This window comes from Dromiciops gliroides, chromosome 1, assembly GCF_019393635.1.
Source record: "Dromiciops gliroides isolate mDroGli1 chromosome 1, mDroGli1.pri, whole genome shotgun sequence".
Taxonomy (NCBI): domain Eukaryota; kingdom Metazoa; phylum Chordata; class Mammalia; order Microbiotheria; family Microbiotheriidae; genus Dromiciops; species Dromiciops gliroides.
The window spans coordinates 243137540-243160734 of record NC_057861.1 but is presented as its reverse complement, the minus strand read 5'-3'; positions in this window follow the sequence as shown (position 1 = coordinate 243160734).

The window sequence follows — 23195 nt, the reverse complement described above, 5'->3', positions numbered from 1 at the left end:
AGAAAACTTGGTTCGATAATCTCTAAGACCCTGTCTAGCTTAAAAAATCTCCTAATCTTTTAGAGCAGGGCTCATGTATCATACTTTTTTTTGAATCTTCTGCATACAGTGGATAAAGCACTGGCCCAGGATTCAGGAATACCTGAGTCAAAATCTGGCTACACTCGCCTTATGACCCTGGGCAAAGTCACTTAACCCTCATTGCCCCTCGGGGGAAAAGAGTGTAAGGGCTGTTAGGTGGCACAGTGGATAGACATTGGCCCTGAAGTTAGAAGGATCTGAGTTCAAATCTCATCTCAGACACTATCTGTGTGACCCTGGGCAAGCCCGAATGCCTTAAACATCTGGGATCAACTCCAGTTGTCCTGATATATTTCTTGCCAGCGGACCCAGATGGTTCTGCAAGAGAGTGAGGTTGGTGACCTTGCACAGCCCTCCCTCACTTAAATCCAATTCACTGCAAGTCACCCTGATATCATGGTCCTCTTCAAGATTGAAGGACAAATAACAGCAAACAACAACAAACATATGTATAGGTACTCAGCATATTTGCTATTATGATTTATATATTTTTTTCTCACTGATAAAACCTTTTTTCTACATTTTACATTTTGTTTTAGACTAGAATAGTTGTAGCTCTTGGTAATGAGGGGTGGACTACGGAATGGAATAAGCATTAATTAAGCACCTACTATGTGCCAGGCACTTGCTAAGCATTCTATAGATATTATTTCATATGAGTAATAGTCATAATTTTGTAGATACACTCTTCGGAATGCCTGGGAGAGGAACCTTTCCTGTTGACCATGAGGAGTTGTTTAATTGACTGAAGGGCTGTAACTGGGCATATATAAAAGGAGCAGTTCCCATCCTTTCCTTTCCCACCTTCCCCAGCCATTTGAAGGTCAACAGATATATGGATTCTCTGAGCTCCAGATGACCAGTGGAGTGGGACCTTATTTCCCACTTTACTGGTTCTTCAGTGTATGATCTCTTAAACAAGTCTATCTCTGGAAAGGAGCTACCTTCTGTTTGTATCTTCTTCCCTTCCCTATTGGGCCTTGGGAGATCTTTAAAGACAGCTGACACTTTTCTCTTCTTGGGAACCCAATCCTCAGGGAATTGGCCATAGGAACAATTGTGGTGGAACAACTACATTGTCAGAGAACATGATTTACTAGATAAGAGATAGCAAGTTGCACAGAGAGAGAGAAAAAAGCCCACATGGCTTTGATAAGGTTGTACCTGATGGAGGAACTTGCTAATGAACAGCTGTTACAAATGTTCCAACAAAACTGGCTTCTCAACTGCTTGTAGTCATTTTATGATTTTTTTAAAATTTAAAAAGCATCCCTTTTCTTGTCTGCGATCAGAACTGACTGTTTCATATTTGATTCACATTTGTACTCTGGGCACCTTTTTCTTCTCTCTCTCCTGCCTTTCCATCTCCTTCCTCTTCTGCCTCCTCCTCTCCTCCCCCACTCTATTAGACTAAAGCCAAAAATAGGATTGTTGCTAAGGAATCTGAGGTAGGGGCAGGACTGAAGTGTTGGGAACCTAGTTTCCTTATGGAGGGGACTAGTAGATTCAGAGCAATGAACCCATGACAGACTGTGAGGGCTGCTGCAGCATGGTGATTGTCTTTGGAAAGTAGGGGCTTGAAAAATGTTAATAACCCATTTGCAGTGAGCGTGTATATATTATTTTCTGCATAATAACAGTTAGGTGGGTAGTTCAAATGTCCTTATCTCCATTTTACATATGATCATTTTTAAAATTTGAATTAAGAAAAGCAAGGAGTCATCAAAGGTCACATGACCTGTAAATTGCACAACTGGCATTTGAACCCATGTATTTTATCACTAAGCCCTCTCCAAAATAGTAACCCACCATTTGTCCTCAGCACTCCCACCTCCACCTGTGGGGTATACCTTCTCCCTTTTGCCCCCTCTACATGCTAGCTCTTCAGAGTGCCCTCTCACAATGTTCTACCTAGTCCTTCTCTGTCTGGGAAACACCTTGTATTACAGCCCTGTCATATCCTTTCTACCTATCCACATGTATCTGCCCCATTTTGCCTTATTTTCTTTAACCTAGGGGTTCTGATGTGTGCTATGGAACTAATAAATGAATTCAGACTAATGGGTTAATGTGTTGTGAGAGAAATGATTTTTAATAACCAATGATTTGAGGAGATCCAGAGCACCCCCCGCCCCTTTTTCTAAAGTCCTCATTTCAAAACTCAGCCTCTGCAGGACAGGACTGTTGATAGTAGGTAACATTCTCCTCAGTCTAGGTATTGCTATCCACTGAACCTTATAAGGATCTAAGGTGAGACTCCTACTCCAGTGTCTTCTGTTTAGGCTTTGGTGGGTAATATAGACCCTTTCCTCTAGATTTGCCTGAGGGCTGGGAGTGATTTGAAAGTAAATAATATGATCAAAGTTATATTCCTCTCCCCCTCCTCCCCAGCCCCTCATTAAAATAGGTCCACCTCTCATTGTAATAATCATTTTCTCTCATTAATTGTTAAACAGAGTTGATTGCCACCCTCAGGAACACCCATTCTTCTAAGGGCATATAAATTATGAGCCCACTGGTCTTTGGCATTCGAGAGTGTCACTGACCCATTTTATTGGTAATATGCTAGCATTATTAATAAAATGATTAGTTACCCAGAAATTATGTCTCTTGAACTTTTAAAATGTCACAGTTGGTGTGCAGCATCTCCCAAGGAATGTATTTAAATCCAAATATTATATTCTTGGGCAATGTGTCAATTTGGAGACGACTCAGCTAGTGGAAATTCCAACCATGATATGATGGTGGATGGTTCTAAAAACCATGCTATTTAAGTGGCATGAGAGGCAGCACACTGTAGTGGCCAGGAAGCCAATTTCAGGGTACAAAGATCTGAATTTAAGTTACTTCTGTAACATACTTGGCTGTGTGACCCTAACCAAATCACCTGACCTCTTAGTTCACCACACAGATCTGAAAGACCACAAGTTGTGAAGCAGGTGTTCATCTGCATTGGCAGAAGGAATTTTCTCACTGACAATTCCCTATACCAGTGAAATCACAGCTGACCTTCCCCCCCTCAAAAACAAAATGTGGGTGGCATAAAACTGTCCTTAGACAGCAGAATACTGAATTGAATTTGTGTATTAACCATGAAAGGTAATATAGATAGATCACTTAAGAGATCATTAGTAACTTTTTGGAAAGAAGTTCTAATTTAAGATATGTATGTATGTATATTTGAGATATTTATGTATGTGTCTCTCTCTCTATATATATATATTTACATACACATATATGTATACATATATTAAATTAGAATATATATATATTCTAATTTATACTAATATATTAAATTAGAATTTCTTAAGTTAGGACTTCTTTCCACAAAGTTTCTAATGATTTCTTTTTTTTTTTTTTTGTGGGGCGATGGGGGTTAAGTGACTTGCCCAAGGTCACACAGCTAGTAAGTGTCAAGTGTCTGAGGCCGGATTTGAACTCAGGAACTCCTGAATCCAGGGCCGGTGCTTTATCCACTGCGCCACCTAGCCGCCCCCTCTAATGATTTCTTAATTGCCAGATTGAATGGCTTATTCTCAGTTCTGCTCCTTCTTGATTTCTCTGCAACCTTTAATATTGTCACCTCTCCTGGATTCTTTCTGCTCTTCCTTGCTTCTCCTCCTACTTATATGACCTCTCCTCAGTATCCTTTGCTGGATCTTCAAAATGTCATGGCAACTAGCCATAGGTCCCACCCAAGGCTCTCTCTTGGGAATTCTTTTTTCCTTCTATACTATCTCACTTGATGATCTTATTAGTTCCTATGGGTTCAATTGTTATCTCTAAGCAGATGATTTTCAAATCTATAAGTCCAGCCCTAATCTCTCTCCTGAGTTCCACCTCAACATCACCAACTGCCTTTTTGACTTCTCAATTTAGATGACACACCTGAACCCATTTTCTTCCCCTTCCAAACCACCCCCACTTCTTTCCAATGCCCCAGTTACTATGAAAGGCACCACCATCCTCCTAAACTCACTGCCTCAGTATCGTCACAGCCAATGTATAATCAAATGTTATCATTTTTATCTTTGCAACACTTAGCTCTCATATATGTCTCTTTGTCTCTATTCATACAGTTGCCACCCTTGTATAGGAATCATTATACCTCATGGTTTTGATTACTACAATATCCTTACAATTGGTCTCCTTCTCTTCCTATTGTCTCCAGGATCAATTTTTAAATCTTCTATTTGACAATGAAAGACCTTCCTAACTTGTATTTTGCTCCCCAACATGCACCCTTCAATCTAGCTACACCAGCCTATTTGCTACTCCTCATACAGTGCACACCTGGAATGTCCATATTGTTATCCTTCCTCCCCTCCCAATTCCAGGCTTTTCTGGTTTTCTTCAAGACTCAGTTCAAATCCAACCTTCTGCAGGGCACCTTTCAGAGTTTTCCTTGCATCTAATCCCTTCCCTCTGTGATTACCTTCCATCAACACCATGTGTTTCTTTTATGTACATGCTCCCTCCCCCTGATGCCCCATTAGATCTGAGCTCCTTGAGGGCTGTGCTTTTGCCCTTCTTTGTATCACCAGTGGTAAACACAGTGCCAAGCATATAATAGGTGCTTAATAAATGCTTGTTTGATCAACTAGAACAAGAAATAAAAACGTCAGTGTTGACTTACTATTGAAAGTAAATTCACAAAGCCATATGATTTTTTTTTTAAAAGTAGACTTTATGTTATTGTAAAGTAGATTCAATAAAAGCACCAGAGAAGATTACTTTTTTTCTCCCCTCTGGGAAATGAATTTAGAAAATAGAATTGAAATTCTATCATTTGAGATATGATTTTTCCAATTGCATACTTCAGAGTACATTTAGATTAGTCCAACTCTCTAAATTTCTGTTAGCTATCTAACACTGCATAGTGTAAATTCCTTATCTTGCCTGAGGGAACTTTGAGCATGTCTGAGGAGTGGACTTCCTGAATTGTGGTAAGACAGTCAATTTCTTCCTATGGCCTACTCAGCTTACCATCTGACCACTGGGTGGGTGATCTGTATCAGAGAAAGCCTACATTAAGTTTCAAACTATTTCCAAATAGCCAGATTTTTGGCCTTGAATAGTCAAACTATCTGGCCTATTAACTCAAATTTTCATGGTTCATATGGTTATTTTCATACAGTGTAGATAGAGTTCAAAGACTAGTTTGCATACTATAGCATCACTGGCCCCTTTACTGGCATAAGCTTCTTAAAAGGCCCACAGCATGTCCTGTAGTCATGATAGCGATCCAACATTGGGATATGATGGGGAATGGGGGATCAAGTTTTTCAAAACTTTTCCCATATGCTATCATGGAATCATACCACAGCTCTTGTAAACTTTGATGCAGCTTCATATTATCCATTTAGCTTTTAAGGTGTTGTCAGTTTTTATTAATCTTAGCTCTTAACTGTGTCTGCAAAATGAATTCACCTTTCAGATTTGCAACAAGTAAATAGGCTTTGAGGCATTTCTTTGACAGCATCAGAGCATACACTTCTAATAAGTAAACATATGGAAATCACCTTTGAGCTGTCTCTTGCTATCCATCTGACTGACTGAACTTCTTTCAGGAGTCCCACATCTCAGTAGTACAGGAAGCAAAGTCATATACAATATTCAAGTTTGTGGTGGTGATGCGGGAAGAGGCATGCCTAGCCTTGATAGACTCTTAGGGTATGAGCCAGCTGCAAAGAAATAATTTAAAATTTAAATATTGTCAGTCTACGAGGTATGATATTTATAATATGAATACTTCATAAATAAAAATAATAAGTGCATTTGTTGTTGTTGTCAGTCATGTCTGATTTATTGTGACCCCATTTGGAGTTTTCTTGGCAAAGATATTGGAATATTTGCCATTTCCTTCTCCAACTCATTTTACTACAGATGAAAAAAAAAACCTGTAGTAAACAGAATTCAGTGACTTGCCCAAGGTCACACAGATATTAAGTGTCTGAGATTGGATTTGAACTCAGGAAGATGAGTTTTTCTGACTCCAGGCCCAGCACTCTAAACATTGTGGCACCAACTCCCCCTATTAAGCACAAACTATTTGCTAAGCACTTTGCTGTGCTCTAGAGATATCAATACAAAAGCTAACATAATCCCTGCTCTCAAGGAACATATATTTTATAAGGAGAAGATAATATGGCTTTTGCCATCACCTTGCTCCTACCCCTGGGGAGACGGTTGTCCTTTTCCCCCCTCTACTGAACTTTCCCCCCCTGCAATCCATACCCCTTTAGGTGGAGATTTGTTTCTTCCTCCTTTGTTCTGATGTCCTAAATATGCAAAATTCTGTATGAATTATGGACTTTTTGAGTTCTACATGAATGTCCATTTTGCTTGTAATAAACCTAGTTTTCATGTATGTTTTGTGAAGTTGTCATTGTCCATTGACAGTGACTTACTGAAGTGAATAAGATAGATGAATAAAGCATTAATAAATCCACGTCTTATATATAGTAGCCACTAAATATATACCTGCTGAATTGAATTGACAGTCCCTTCCCACCCTCCCATCCCAAGTTGCTCACAGTCCATCAAAGATGACTGGTACATAAATAGTTATAACAATCAATTGGTCAATATACAAATATTCATTAAGCGTCTACTACTTACCAGGCACTCTATTGGATGCTGGAAGTAGAAATATGAGTAAAATAATTCCCACTCGTAAGAATCTTACATTCTGATGGAAAACAAGGACAGATATGATTAAATATAAAGAGAATGATTACAAATACAAATTAGTTGAATGCAGAGGAATTAGGGAGGAGGGCACTGATGGTTGGTAGGATTAGGAGAGTTAAATTAGAAGAATACTTGAGATGTGTTTTTATAGGAAGAGGGGAATTTGATGAGGGAGAGGTGAGGAAAGAATGCATTTCAGGCATGGGAGAGGCAGTGCAAAGGTGTTGAGATATCAGGTAGAATGTCCTGCATGAGGAAAAGAGATGGCTAGTTTGGTTAGATTGTAGTGCCAAAGAGGGTTGTGAATGGACACTGGAGTTAGAAATATAAGTTGGGGTCAGTTTATAAAATCCTCTAAAAATTAAACAGAGGAGTTTATATTTTACCCTAGAGGAAAATAGGGTGCCACTGAAGTTTAATGCGTAGAGAAGTGACATGGTTAAATGTCTACTTAAGGAAAATAACTTTGGTAGCAGTCAGTATGGGAGAGACTTGAGGTAGGGAGAAAAATAGGAGGCCAATGTAATAATCTAAGGAAATGGGGATGAATGTCTATTCATGCTAAATATATGAGTAGAGGGAAGGAGTTGGTTGCAAGACATGTTGTATGGGGGTAGCTAGGTGGCATAGTGGATAAATCACGACCCTGGATTCAGGAGGACCTGAGTTCAAATCCCACCTCAGACACTTAACACTAGCTGTGTGACCTGCACAAGTCACTTAACCCTCATTGCCCCACAAAAATAAAAAGACATGTTGTAGAGTTATAAATTAGATAAGATTAGGCAACTGATTGCAAATGTGGTGTGAGAAAAATAAAGAGTTGAGGTTAGCAACAAGATTATGAACCTGACAGTCTGGATGAATGGTGAGGCCTTGGAATAAAAATTGGGAAATTTCAAAGAGAGAGAGTCTTTAGGGGGAAGATAATAAGTTCTGTTTTAGATATATTGAGTTCAAGATGTCTCTGGGAAATCCCATCTGATATGTTCAATAGGCAAATAGTGATGTGTGAATGAAACTCAGAGGAGAGATTGGGGGTCGATATAGTGATCTGTGAATCATCTTCATAGAGACAATAATGAAACCCAGGGGAGCTGATGAAGTCGGTAAGAGTGATTTTATAGAGACAAGAGCAGAGGGCCAAGGACAGAGACTGAGGAACACCCACAGTTTGGGAGTATGGTAGAGATGATGAGACAGCAAATGAGTTTGAGTAAGGAATTGCTAGAAGGATAACAAAGAGAGGAGAAGCAGAAAGTAACCTAGAGACCCAAGTGGCATAAGGGAGATTGTGCCCTGAAGAATTAGGGGATACATTTATTTTGTTGTTGCTATATCTTCAAAATAAATATTCCTTTGTAAAACCTACAAATCTTAAATTGTTCAAATGGAATTGAGATCCTGATTACTGGCCCCTAACAATAGAGGGAACAAAGCCAGTGGTTAGTTAGAGCTGTTGGCAGTGAAGAATGAACCCATCAGGGTTACCCCATTGGACCCTGAAAGGACAGATGTAGCCTGCCCAGTTTGGGGGATAGTAAGCTGGAATGTATATGCTACCACTAAAGAATCATTCCATACCTCTAACACATCAATTCTCTGTCAGCAAGTGGATATCATTCCTCAACATCAATCCTTAGGTGTCATGGTTATTCATAGCATTGATCATAGTTCTTCAGTCTTTCAAAGTTATTTTTCTTTAAAATATTTTCATCATTTCAGAAATTGTTCCCCCATTATACAAACTTCTCTCTAGATCAATTCAAAAAAAAATTTCCTCAATTCTTCTAAATCTATTTCTTTCATTATTTTTATAATGCAATGATATTCCACTGTATTCATGTACCCTTATCTGTTCAGGCATTCCCTAAAGGATAGCCATCCCCTTAGTTTCCATATCTTTGATAGAACCAAAAGTGTTGCTAAAAATGTTTTTGTACACATACTTTCTTCCTGTCTTTTAAAATCTAATCTCTTTATCGTACATGCCTCAAAGTGACATTGTAAAGTTAGAGACTATGAGAAAAGTTTTTTTTAATGTGTATCTTCAGATTACTTTCTAGAAAGTCCTGGGTTCAAGTTCATCTTCTGATACATTCTAGCTATATGACCCAGCAAGTCATTAAATCTCTCAATGTCCCATACAACTGTCTAAGACTATACATTGCAAAGTATGTGTCAATCCATATCAGAGGGGATTTTCTCTGTTATTGTTCTTTGTCCTTCCTTCTGGAAGAAGACCAGTGACAACAGGGTGATGTCTTAACCTGCACATGAATTGTATATAAATGAGTCAGGGCTGTGCAAAGTTGCCAGCCTCACTCTCTCCTCCAGAGTCATGGAGGTACAGTGGCAAGACAAAGGTCATCTTGACTGGGGATGGCCTGATGCAGTGGGAGAACTTGGCCTTTCTAAATGAAGATCTTTCCCAGGTTTCAATTTGTCTCAGGACACAACCATTAAATAACTAAGAGCTAGGTAAGAGTTGATTCCAAAGATGGCTCAATTTAGCATCACAATGAACCATAGAGGCTTGGTTTGGGACTATTATTAGCCATTCAAAAAATCCAGAGTGATTTGGCTTAAAGTGATTAAAGGCTTGTAAAGTAGCTACATTTGAAACACAATGGGCTTTTTGAAAGCCTGTTTTTTTCAGAGCTATATTTCAAGAAATGAAAAATGAAAACTTCAGAGGACAAAAAATAAATATCCTAGCTTTTGGGGGAAAAATTAGAAGGAGGAGGAGGAGGAAGAGGAGAAGAAACAGCAGTATTTCCTGTCTCCTTATTGAATTGGCAGATTGGCTCCCCAGAGGGCAGTTATTATAATTTTCAGAAAAATGGTAAAGACAGTAAAAACAAAGCATTCTCCTAAGAACCTCATTCACTCCTTCCCACAAATACACACAGCATCCATGGGAGGAGTAAGTTTAAACTTAGACCATAACAGTAGTGAGGCACACATGTAAGAATTACATGTGATAAGGTAAGGTTTACTTCACAATACTTGTTCTAGACATCCTCTCTGTGTAGAGACTTCATGCAGAACCCTTGTTGTTGTTATTATTGTCTGACCTTAGTTCTGGAAGAGGACCAATGACATCAGGAGAGTGATGTCTTGACTTTCTTGGAGGCAAAGCTGTGCAAAGTTGTCAGCTTCACTCCCTCCTAAGGGATTTTCTCTACCAATGAAACAAAAGGTCTGGTCCAAAAAAAAAAAAAAAAGAATGGGTCTTTATATTTGGATACAAGAAGATAAGAATCTTGTGTTCAAGAATACTAGAGTACAAGGATCCAGGATTTTTCCATTATGAGAACTTACTTAATTAGAGTGCCCCTAACCCTTCTGTGGTTTAGGAAGCAGTCAATCAGTGTAGTTCTGACTGAAGAACTTATCATTCTGCAGCCACCCTGGGTGGACTTTGCAAACTGAGATAGGCCTGTCCTCAGAGCATAGACAAACATTCCATTATTATTTCATTATTAGGACCATACTCAAAACCTTTGCAGTTTGGTAGGATCTATCAGGGCTCATATTCCATTAATATATTCTTGGACAACCTAGGCTTTTTTTCTGTGCTATGATGAAGCAATGGAATAAGACTTTAGGAGAATAAGAAGTAATTATAATGAAAACTAAGAGTAGACAAATAGCTAATTGTTTTAATATCTTCAGGTAGTAACTCACAATTGTAGTGCTGAAGGAAGCTCTCCAAAGCTCTTTTTGGTGAGAATTCTGAGGTTTGTACTATAAAATGGTTCACATCATCAAGTTGTTTTAATGTGATTTTGATAATACCAATAATTAATATATATAATAGAATATATTGATATTGTGATAAAATAATGGAATTTAGCAGAAGCCCAGGGGCCCCAAGTGATTGATTTAGTATTGGTTGAATTGGGTGAGAATGAAAAACTAAGTACCTACTTGGGGATGATTAGTTTGCAGACATACCTGGCAGACCCTGAGTGGCGTGTTGGTGTACTACTGACTTCACAGGGGACCACTCTCAGCCAACCAACTTGAAGGACCTCCCCTTTGGGGGAGGGAGAAAGAAAGTAAGAGGGAGAATGCTGGCTCTAGCAAGGTCTCTTTCCTTTTGGTGAGCTTTGGGAGCGTACCGGAGAGGGACTACACAGCTGACTCACATTGAAACTACAGACCCCAGGTGGTGAGTTTTTAGAAGCGAAGCCAGCTCTTCCAGTTAGCTGAGCTGGAAGCAAGTTTGGGGTTTGAGTCAGTCTTTGCTAGAGCCAGGGAGCTTATCCGTTTTTCTCTTCCTCTATTCCCTTGTCCCTGGCTTTATTAACTTTACCTTTGTTAAAAATTTTATTCACATTAATAAAACCTAGTTTGTGGAAAAGAGGCTATTAATCTCCTTTCTTATTAGCCTGGGAGAAAGAACTAAAAAAAGGCAGTTTGGAAGAGAGGAAACTTTGGACCTAGGGGTCTTTTATTATTTTCTGAACCCCAATATTATGGTGAGCCACCCAATTAACTCTCCCTATAATAATTTGGCCCATACAATATGTATAATTGTGTATCATATTTTTATGGGGGAAATAGGTGGTGTGGGGGTCCTTAGGTATTCTTCTGTAAAGAATTACAGCTCTTCCACACCGTCCAATTAGAATAAAACAGTCTTTTATTTGGGGGCTAGAGAAAGTGACCAGGAAAGTCAAAGACTTTGTCTCAAGGGAAGGAGATGGATTAGAAACAGTCACCTCCCAGAACAAAAGAAAGGCCAAAGCTTCTATAGAGGATAGATGGGGTGACCACTTGACAATGGAAAGTTCCTTTTGGGGGTGGTGGTCCTGACTTCTGGAGTTATCTCTGTCCCCTGGTGTCGCCCCAGGTTGTAGCCATGCCCAATTGACTTTCTTGCTATAGAATTTTATCTCCCCTGACTTCTTAGGTATGTCCCTCCTTATAGCAAGTTGGCAGAGCTTAACTTTGACAGTCTCTTAATTCTGTGAGAACCAGGGAGCCACACCCTGCTGAGAAAGATGTTGTGAGATGACCTTTTCTAAAGGTCATCCTGGCTTCTGGAAGCTGCCTGGCCTCTGGAAGTTACCTCTATTCATAGACCTCCTGTAAGTCATATCAATCAATGGACTAGCCAATTAGCTTGGAGCTGTGTGTGAGGATAATCCTGCTTCTGGCTCCACAGGGGGCTTCTGGGAGGACTGCTGGGGACTCTGACTCTTTGGAAGTGTGAGCTGCTAGGTGAAGATGGATTTTCTCTCTATCTAGCATAGATCTGAGCTAGGTTTTTCCATTCTTTCAGAGACCTGTGCTCACTCTCTCTTCACTAACTTCTAATACATTTTAATAAATATTTAAAAGCCTAAAGCCTAATCTGTTGCCAAATTTATCAGTAAATATTAGCTAGTTCCCCTCCCCCCAAACTGGGGGGAGGGAGGTAAGGATACACATTAGATTTTAAACGTCACAATTTCTTTATAGGTCCTAAGGCCTGTGTCAATATGATATGTTATGTAATAATACATAGCATATATAATATAATAATATGTAGCCTATAACATGATACATGTATATATTTGTGATACATACAATATAGCCATATAATATATAACACCCATAATATAATATGATATAATATGTATGGGGGTAATAGTACAGAACGATGTCCAAATTTTATGTAACCACACTCCCCTTTTGTAAAAATTGAAGGTATTACTTTCCATAAAATAATCTATGCAAATAATTTGCTTAGCTTGTATTTTATTCAAAGAATTCATTACAATTTGATAACAATCAGAATAATGTAAATAATCACTGCAACATAAAAATCACAGATTTAAAACAAGAAAGAGCCTTCCAAATAATCTTGTCTAACTTGCTATAGCCACCAGATGAGAGAAAAAGAGACCTGAAAGTAGTTGGTTGATGTTAACCCAAGCTTCTCCAAAGAGAGGCAGTACCAGGTTTTGGACCAGGTTCCAAATATTCCAAATAGAGCTCTCTCTCCACCTCCCCACATTGCATTCAAAGGTAAAGGGGAAAACTGGAGGTAGTTAAAATTCCCCTCAGTTTTCAAACTGCTAAGGACTTGGGACCAGGGCTATAGGAAAGCTGTGGGATTTTCACCCTACCCCTTGTGGAGGACTCAAGCAAATCCTTCTACTGTCACAAGCACCCCTGATGTGCCCTACCTGGGAAAGCGTGCTCACCCACAGAGGGATGGTAACCCCAGGAACAGGCAAGACAGGAATGCACTACACTGCCCCTACAGAGCTTTGGACACAAAGTGTGGTTGTGGAGCAGCAGCATTTCACTGCCTGACCACCAGGAGACTCAGAAAACCTTGTGACTACAAGGGACAGCACGAGTTCCTGCCCCTGCCCATCAAACAGTTGGGATTCATCTGTTTAGTACTGGGCTGCACTGCTGTCCTAAGTGTCATCTCTTCCCTTTTTGGGAGGATATTGGCCCTTTTCTCCTGTGACTTGGGCCTGGGCCAGAGACAAGTAGGGGGATATGGGGGTAGTGTTTCCTGCTGCCTATGTCCAGGCCCACTGCCAAGGTCCCAAGGAACTTTGTTCCCCTGCTGCAGCCACCAAAATTCACTGAGTTGGTTTCACTTTTTAACTTTAATTTTGTTTTAAAATTAGATATACCTATGAATAAGGTATAAAAGGAAATTCAATAAAATTTGGCCATTGCTTCTTATCTTCCACCGCTTTCCCCCTCCTTTTGGAGAGGTGTACCTTCAAAGTTAGAAAATTCTTATGTAATTGAATGAAGGATAGTCCTGGTCTCACAAGATCCTGTTCTGAATAACACTTGCTTTTGTGACCTTGACTAACTGACTTAATCTCTCTCAATCTTTTTCCTCATCTGTCAAGTGGGATTAGCCCTTGAGATACATATCATATTTACATGATATCCTGCCAAAATCCCTGGCAAGTAGCAAGTAATGTGAAACCCATTTTAGAGATGAAGAAACCAAAGGTCAGAGAAGTAAAGCAATTTTTCTAGTCATAAAACTGGACAATCAAGGTTCTGAGATTTAACTCAGCTCTCTCTCTTTTTTTAAAAAATGACAATTATTTATTTATTTATTTTAGTGAGGCAATTGGGGTTAAGTGACTTGCCCAGGGTCACACAGTTTGTAAGTGTTTAGTGTCTGAGGCCAGATTTATACTCAGGTACTCCTGACTACAGGGCTGGTGCTCTATCCACTGCACCACCTAGCTGTCCCAACTCAGCTCTCTTCTGACTCTGAGTCCAGCAGTCTTCCTACTTTGCCATGAAGCCTCTCTGCTCTAGAGATTTATTTCACATTGTAGTTGTAAGGAAATATGTTAGAAACCTTACCTTGCCACAGAAATATGAGTTATTATTATAATATTACAAAAGATATTAATAACTCACCTGCCAGTTTATTGATATGCACATTAATGCAGAGGCAGGAAAGTCCTTTTTTAAATGCATACTTTTATTTTTAATGGCTAATTAATGTGGACTACTGAGTACATATATATGAAAAAACAGCACCTTTTGATCTTGAAGGCTTTTATCCCATACATCTCATAATTATTACTGCATAAATAACATCATAACATGAGGTAGTTATAAGCAGTCTAATTGCAACAATTAATTTGTAGACCTACCTAATTAAATTTCCCCAGTCAGAGTATGTTGTCTGCATATATCAAAGTTTACAAAAGCAAAATAATAGAACAGAATAAAAAATGACAGTGTCCCCAAGATAGTCCCTTGAGGAACTTCTAAGGTTAAAATGAAAATCTATCAATGGTGAACAAGAAAATGTGCAGTTCTGTTCAAATGATGGATGGCATCGCTAACCTTCATGCAAAGTGATTCTGACATGTATTATTATTGAACTAGGGATGAGCATATCTTTGTCTACCTTATTGCTTTTATAAAGTGAATACAATTTTTCTGTGAGTCTGAGTCCTCTTTTTATGTTCAGCTCAGTAACATTAAAACAAAACCGATCTCTTTTTTCCCCTTGACATACCTATAACTACATGTTTATCTTATTTCTTGCCTTTGTGTAAGAATTATGTCATTGCACAAAACAGGTTGAGGTGCATTTCCTTCCAAAGGAAAGGAAATGGTCCAGGTCACTTTACCTGGGAGACATTAGTAGAATACTCCATTGCCAGAAGATATATACTTTTCTTTGGTCACTAATTTTTGTTTCTAGACAGCAAGCTAGAACTGACTAAAATATGAAATATGAGTCTTTTGAGGGGGTATGTTTGATTTATTCATGGAACTATAGTTTCATCTGTGTGACCACTTTCTACATTGATGAAGATTGTAACTTATGCAGGCTTTCTCATTCTGTAAATTCTTAGGTTCTATTAGTACTTTGTGCATAACAGCAGGGCGGAACCCAGGTTTTTGATCTCTTCAGTCTAATTTTTAATTGCATGCCTAATAAATATCCTTATTCATGTCAATTTTCACCTCATTTAGGGTAACATTCCCCAGAATATTTATGCCCACTATTGAATCATTTTTATGCCATTTGTGTTTTTTGTGATTGTGATTATTCCAAGATTGTGAAACCACATGATTTGTAGATACATAACCTAACCTGAAAAATTAGTGCTGAAGGTATAGGCTTTTCTGGCCATGAGTACTTTGGATTAATTTAAAACCCTGCACAATTTCCCCAATGCAATCCAGGCAGATCTCCTGCTACTCAGTTCTGAGACAGATCATTATCTGTCTCCAGTGGTCATCCAAGTTTCATTTGATGCATGTTCAGGGAACTAATATTTTTTTTTTGAGGCAACTGGGGTTAAGTGACTTGCCCAGGGTCACACAGCTAATAAGTGTCACGTGTGTGAGGCCGAATTTGAACTCAGGTCCTCCTGAATCCAGAGCCAGTGCTTTATCCACTACTCCACCTAGCTGCCCCAGACATGCTATTTTAAGGCAATATTTTTTCCCCATTCACTTTTCTTTCTGTTGTGCTTAGTTAAGTTTAGAATTTTTGAATTGCTGTTGGATTTCATTGAAGAGCCTTTGTAGTGTCTCTGGCCAGAAGCAGTTTGTGCAATGCCATTTTTAATGGGAAATTTGAAAACTCCCATAGGTGTGAATCCTTCTTTTGTTTGAACTTTGCTCAGGAAATGCTTCAAGACACTAGTAAACACCTTCTGTGAGTGAGTCTCTCTGTTTTATACCTTGTTTGATGTCATAATTCATTGAACAGTTATTTCCATAGTGGCATTTCTTTTTGTGTCTTTTATAATTCTAAAATATCTAAGAGTAACAACTAGCTTGAGTCTTCAATGTGTCATTTTGTTGTAGTCAAATACTTTTTAAAAAGTCAACAATAAATGTGGCAGGAGCTCAGGCTATGAAAATGTGGAAAAAAAGGCTATGGGAAACCATCTTTAAAAGTCTGTCTGTTCCTTTTTCATGTTTTCATCAGTACTATTCTAAATACTTTCATGGCTTATTTTCATAAAGATGCTCCAGAGATGAAAAAAATATGTACATGGGTTGGTAGGTTATTCATGTCTTCTGGATTGTATTTTTTGGAGAAAGGGGAAGTAGAAATACATCTGTGATCTCTAAAGAAATTCACTAGGTTAATCAAATCCCTCTTCTTTTATGAGATATCTTAAAAATTGATCACTGAGTACTCTTAAAATTGTGTCATTTCCAATTCATATCTTCTCTATGCCATTAGCCTGGTCTAGCTACCCTTCCCATGTCCTTCTTAACTGCTTTATCACTTATTTAGATAAACCACAGAATACTGTGGTCAAAAATGTTGGTTTCATTGTAGTCATTAATGAAAATATATAACTGTGACAGATCTATTTTGTTGTCTGTTATTCTCCTGGTCACATCCAAATATGCTCTCAGGATGATCTGGTTTAGTTCAATCTCATGTGAATCTCTTTTCAAGCTCATGCTCTCTTTAATTGTTTTTTAATGCTTTATGACACCATACTGCTCATTACCCTTCTGTCATCCAATTTGATGGAAAGTTATAAGAATACAGGAACCATGTCTTTTTGACTCTTTGTACTTCTCATAACATCTAGGACAATATTCCATACACAGGAGCCTTCTGAATGTCTCTTGAGCTAAATTGAATTTGGTACTCCTTGGTAATATTTTACAAGTAAGCTTGTATCAGTGTTGACCTGGCTGCCATAGCTGTCTTTTTGACAACTAAATTAAAAGTTTGTTGTCCAAGATGGTTTATAAACTACCTTCCTGGAATCTCTGTAGCCTTTGACACTGTTGATCATATTCTTCTCCTTGATACTCTCTTCTCACTAAATTTTTATGACATTACTCTCTCCTGGCTTTCTTCCTACCTATCTGACCAGTCTTTTCCTTTTTCCTTGCTATATCACTGTCCTAGTCATTCCCACTAACTAAGGCTGTCTCACAGGGCTCCGTTGTGAACCCTCTTCTTTTCTCCCTCTGTACCATTTCACTTGGTGATCTCATAAGCTCCTATGGATTCAATTATCATCTCTCTACTGATGATTCTCAAATCTACTTATCAAACCTTAACCTCTCTTCAGATTGCTGGTCTTACATAGGCAATTGCCTATTGTACATCTCAAACTGACTGTCTTGTAGAAATCTTAAATTCAGCATGTCTAAAACTGAACTCATTGTCTTTCACCCAAACCCTTCCCTTATACTGTAGAGGGTACCATTATCCTCCCAATTATCTAGACTTACAACTTTGGTATCATCCTTGACTCCTCATTCTCTCTCACCCCACCGCTATGCAAGTTGATGTCTAGTTCTAGCGATTTTCCTTGTAACGTCTTTTATATACTCACCCTTCCCTTTTCTTACTCTTCCACCACCCTGATACAAATACCTATGATGTCAGGCCAAGTCTATTGTACTTGTTAGTCTCCCTGCTGCACTTCAGTCCATTCTCTCCTTAGCTATCAAATTAGTCTTCCTAAAGCATAGACCTGAACATGTCACCCCCTCACCCTCTTCATTCAATAAATCCCAATGGTTCCCTTTCATCTCCAGGATAAAATACATTCCTATACTGCTTTATAACCTGCCCTACTCCCAAACATTTCCAAACTTCTTACACTTCTTACACCCTGCCCCCATACAATCATGTACTTTTTAATCTAGTGATACTGGCTTCTTTGCAGTTCTTCACACATGATATTCTATCTCCTGACTCCAGGCATTTCCCCTACTAGTCTCCAATGCCTGGAATATTCTCTCCTCATCTCAGGCTCCTGGCTTCCCTCATGTCTTACTTAAAATTCCATCTTCTATAACAGGGTTTCTTGTTTTGTTTTATTTTAATTTTTACTTAGAATTTTCCCAAGTTACATGTAAAAAAACCCAATTTTTTCACATTGATTTTTTAAAACTTTGTATTTTAAACTTTCTTCCTTCCTCCCTCTTCAGCCCTCCCTGTGAAACCAAGCAATTCAAATAAGTCATACATGTGCAGTTATGCAAAACATCTTCACATTAGTCAGGTTGTAAAAGAGAATAGATAAAATATCTTTAGAAAGAAGAGCTAACAGGGGCAGCTAGGTGGTGCAGTGGATAAAGCACCAGCCCTGGATTCAGGAGGACCTGAGTTCAAATCCAGCCTCAGAAACTTAACACTTAAAAGCTGTGTGACCCTGGGCAAGTCACCTAACCCTCATTGCCCTACCAAAAAACAAAACAAAACAAAACAAGAAAGAGGAGCTAACAACTAAAATTATACTTCAATCTGTATTCAGATACCATCAGTTATTCCTCTGTTGATGGTTTGCATTTTTCATACGTACTTCTGATATCATCCTGCTCATCATTTCTTTCTCGGTTACTATTACTAATTGCATTACCCTCCATCCTATGCCCTCTGTTTGATATTTACTCTATTTTCTATCTTCCCTCACCTTATCCCTCCTCAAAAGTGTTTTGCTTTTTACTGCCCCCTCTCCCAATCTGCCCTCCCTTCCTTCTCCTCTGCCCAATTATCCTCTTCCCCTCCCACTTTCCCTCAGGGCAAAATATATTACTATACCCACTTGACTGTGTTATTCCTTCTTTGAGCCAGTTCTAATGAAAGTAAGGCTCACTCACTCCCCCACTCCTTCCCCATCTTCCCCTCCACTCTATAAGCTTTTTCTTGTTTCTTTTATGTGAGCTACTTTTCCACAGTCTACCTCTTCCTTTCCTTTTCTTCCAGTGCATTCCTCTTACTCCTTAACTTTATTTTAAAGATGTCATCATGGGTTAGCTAGGTGCCACAGTGGACAATGCACCAGCTTTGGACCTAGCAAACCCCTCAGCCCAAATCTGGCCCCAGACATAAGCCACCCCACCCTGCCTGCCCTACAAAAAACAAGGATAAATGCTTTACACACACACACACACACACACACACACACACGCGCGTATGCGCGCACACACATGTATATCATCCATTCATATTCAATTTACACCTGTTCCCTCTGTCTAATTATATTCCTTCCAGCTGCCCTAATACTGAGAACGTTCTTATGAGTTGGAAGTATTATCTTCCCATGTAAGAATATAAACATAAACATTTATTGCCAAATTTTTCATGACCCTCCCACCCCTACATTCAGTTATGTGACCCCAACCCCATATGGGGTTGTGATCCACAGTTTAAGAAGCTTTGTTCTATAAGAAGTCTTTCCTTATTATCCTTATTACTAGTACCTTCCCTCTGTTTATTATCTCCAATTTATCCTCTATATATCTCATTTTTACATAATTGTTGTGTGTTGTCTCCCTCATTAGACTATGAGCTCTTTGAGATAAAAAACTGTCCCTTTTCTTTCTTTGTATCCTCAGAACTTAATATAGTACCTGGCATAGAGTAGGCACTTAATACATGTTTATTCAAGGACTGACTATTGGATTCCTTATTGTTGGGTCTATATCACATTGGCAAAACTTCTCTAGTAAATGGTAATGAACTTAATATCTTTGCTTTTATCCATTTCCCTTTCTTCCTGAATTTATAACCTACTTAAATCAGTTGAAGTTAGAGCTTTTGTCATTATACACTGACATTTAATCTTTCCTTTCTTTTAGTTTTGTATTTACTTTACTCTTTTCTCTTACCAGTCTATAATCTGTCCAGAAATCCAAGAGTCTGTAATGGACTATTCTATGATTTCCTGCCCATTAAGATAAAATTAGATTTTTTTTTAAATCATGCAACTGAACTTATAGCCAGTGTAATTTTAATTTTTTTCTTAAAGAAAATATTCCTGATGTATGATGTACTAAGTAGTCTATAAATCTTTGGTATCTTGATCTACAGCCATATTTTCCAACAAACTTTAATGAGACAAACAATCCACTCCTATGCAGCACACTTGGTAATCTCGGAGTCACCATATAGCAAACTACATGCTGCTTTAGCATAATGGATCTTGGCAAGTTCTTCTCAAAGGAGAGGCTCAAGCAGCTATCTATTTCATCTGTAAAGAAGATAGGACCATCAGAGACCTCTGTAGGATGTTTTGGAGATCTGGTAATATTACCCATCATTATCCACTGTTGAAAATCTATTTTGTTTGGAAGGAAAAGAGGTAATTACAGGGCAGCTAGATGGCACAGTGGATAGAGCACCGGCCCTGGAGTCAGGAGTACCTGAGTTCAAATCCGGCCTCAGACACTTAACACTTACTAGCTATGTGACCCTGGGCAAGTCACTTAACCCCAATTGCCTCACTAAAAAAAAAAAAACACAAACAAAAAAAAAGAGGTAATTACATGATAATTTCTAATAGAAAAATAAGCAAGTTTTAAATAAATAGATGAAAGAACAAATAGGATTAACCTTTATGACTGTAGAATTCAAGAGTGATGCCACATCTTGAATGCCTTTTAACTTAATTGAATTGCTGAATTAAATAGAATTGGATTTAAGGCAGTTGAAAAATTACAAGTGTGTGATTAATTAAAAAAAAAAAACAACAACAAGGTTTCCTTTGGTACCTTGGATAAATTCCTCTTTTTTTTCCTTCAACAAGGTAGCCACATACAATATATGATGGAGTCAACTCTTATCTGCTATGTCTTTGTTTACACTATTTTGGGGTAACTTTTTCTATGTAGGCTTTGATAGAATGAGAGACTTCTATGCCACAAAATTTAAAACTAAGTCTCTTTACTCTTATTTTATCTGCTTCCTCTGGGAAGGTACAAATCATAAAAGCAATTAATTTTCTTAGAAAGAATAGTTATACTTAGATTGACTTTTTAAACATGTCCATTAAGAACATGTAGAGAAAAATAAGGAAGAGTTAAAGAAAAGGAGATATTAGAGAATTTGAGCAATTTCCTACCTCTCTTTTAGCACTTCAGTTCATGGAAATGTTTGCAAAATATTACCAACATATTATTAATACTCACATTCAAATGTAAGTGCAAAAACACATTCTAAATAAAATTCTAAATGATTTTTTAAATCTACTATTCATGTTTTACATTAATTCAGATGATGGAGAGCTGACTGTACACTTTTGTAAGTATGGTTGTATATTGACTTCATTTGACCATTAGGTCTCTTCTTTGCTTCTAAAGGATCTGTCCGAGTGTATCTGCCACTCCATTTTGTATGGGCTACATGCAGAGGCAAATAAAAAAATATATCTAGGGAGGTAATACCTTATTAAGGGGGAAAAGCAACAGACTTGGTGACAGTTGAAATCCTGCTCTCCATTTATTCCTTTTGTGACCTTAGGCAAGTCTCTTAACTTCCTTGGGACTGTTTCCTCATTCCTAGAGAGTTAGACTAGATTATCTTTATGATCCTTCTCAGCTCTAAATAAATAATTCTATGGTCTCTATTTCTGGGTTGTAGACTCACAGGATAAAGAGAGAAAGATTTTGTTGCCCTAGTTTCCCAGGAAAATATATTCCTAAATATAAACTGTGAGCCATTTCAGAGAGGAGAACTCTTGTGTTTATAAAGCTCATGCCTTTACCTCTCAGCATTATGGAGCCAAAGAAAATTAGTGTGTAACATGTCTATGGAATACACTATTCAGTGTAAAAATTTATAGCTATTGTGATAGCCATGCTATAATATACTAATTATACAGTAATACTAATTCTTACACAAAGACATCTTTGGAAGAGGATTTTTAAAGAATCATATTTCTGTATCTGGTATTTAAGTGACTATAAGTGTATACAACATTTATTACTCATCAATATGATGAGTCTCAATGCTCATTTTTAATTGCACAAACTCTTTCTAGGTTAAGTGAAAGGAGGAAGAAGAAGAGAATGTTATCTCCCTTTTCTAAAGTTCATGTCAGGGCACCATGTTCTTGCATGCTATAGGGCTTTGCTTACAAAAAGAGAGTGACTGGCTAGTCACCTGGCTTGTGGACTGGGCGCAGTTGTGCTTTATTGTTGCAACATTATTAAGCCACTCTGAAACTATAAAGCAGTAATTTTCTGGTAGAGAACACCAGTGTGTACACTTACTCAGTGCTTAGGAATAGTACGAATAGATGTGTTTAAACACAGCATGTCCCAGCCCTCTGATGATATCCCCCGATCTATTGCCTCCCTATTGTGTTTGTTGAGCAGATTTGTGGGTTGAATAAAAAACCTTGGATTGTTTTGATAATGGATTGGAGGATAATCAGGTTACTGAGTAAATGGCTCTTGATTATTTTTGTGACAACTAGAATGTAGAGAGTGTCAAGAGTAAACATGAACTAAGGGTGGGGGGAATAGTTTCTTTCATTTCTGCCTCATTGTCTACATTACTAGTCCCTCCAGGATTCAAAGGGAAAACTGAATATTATTTTTAAAATCTATGGACATTAAAAGAAAGAGAATAGAGTAGAAAATCTCAGAAAGTAACATCTACCTATTCATCTCTCTTCTACCCATCTTTCTATGTACTATTCATCTATCTACATATAAGTTAAAGTATACATATTATATGCTATGCACATGGTATAGATATGCACACGGTGTATTAGTTTTACATTTTGCATATAGCAGACTTGTTATAAAGATTTGTTGACAGAATGCTTAGAGAGAAAGGAACATTAAATATTAGAGGATGTGCAATTGCTTTAGTAGGAGTTGAGAAAGAGGTATGTCCTGGAAAGGGAGTTACTGTGTCCTCTCATGGCACTCTGTCTCATGAAAGCCCCAGTTAATTGTCCTATTTATGGCTGCCATTCGGTTTGGACTGCTGGAGAATTTAAATGGATTCTTTATTCAAGACATCTCAGGCATTCATCAGCCATTGGCATCTTGCTTTTTTCTTTTCACAAGCTCTCTTTTGACTACAAGTGTGTACGACATTTATTAATTCATCTACTCTATTCAGAGAGATTTGAAGCCAATATCTCTTTCCCCCTTCTCTTTTTAAATGAAAGAAGGGTAAAACTGAATAG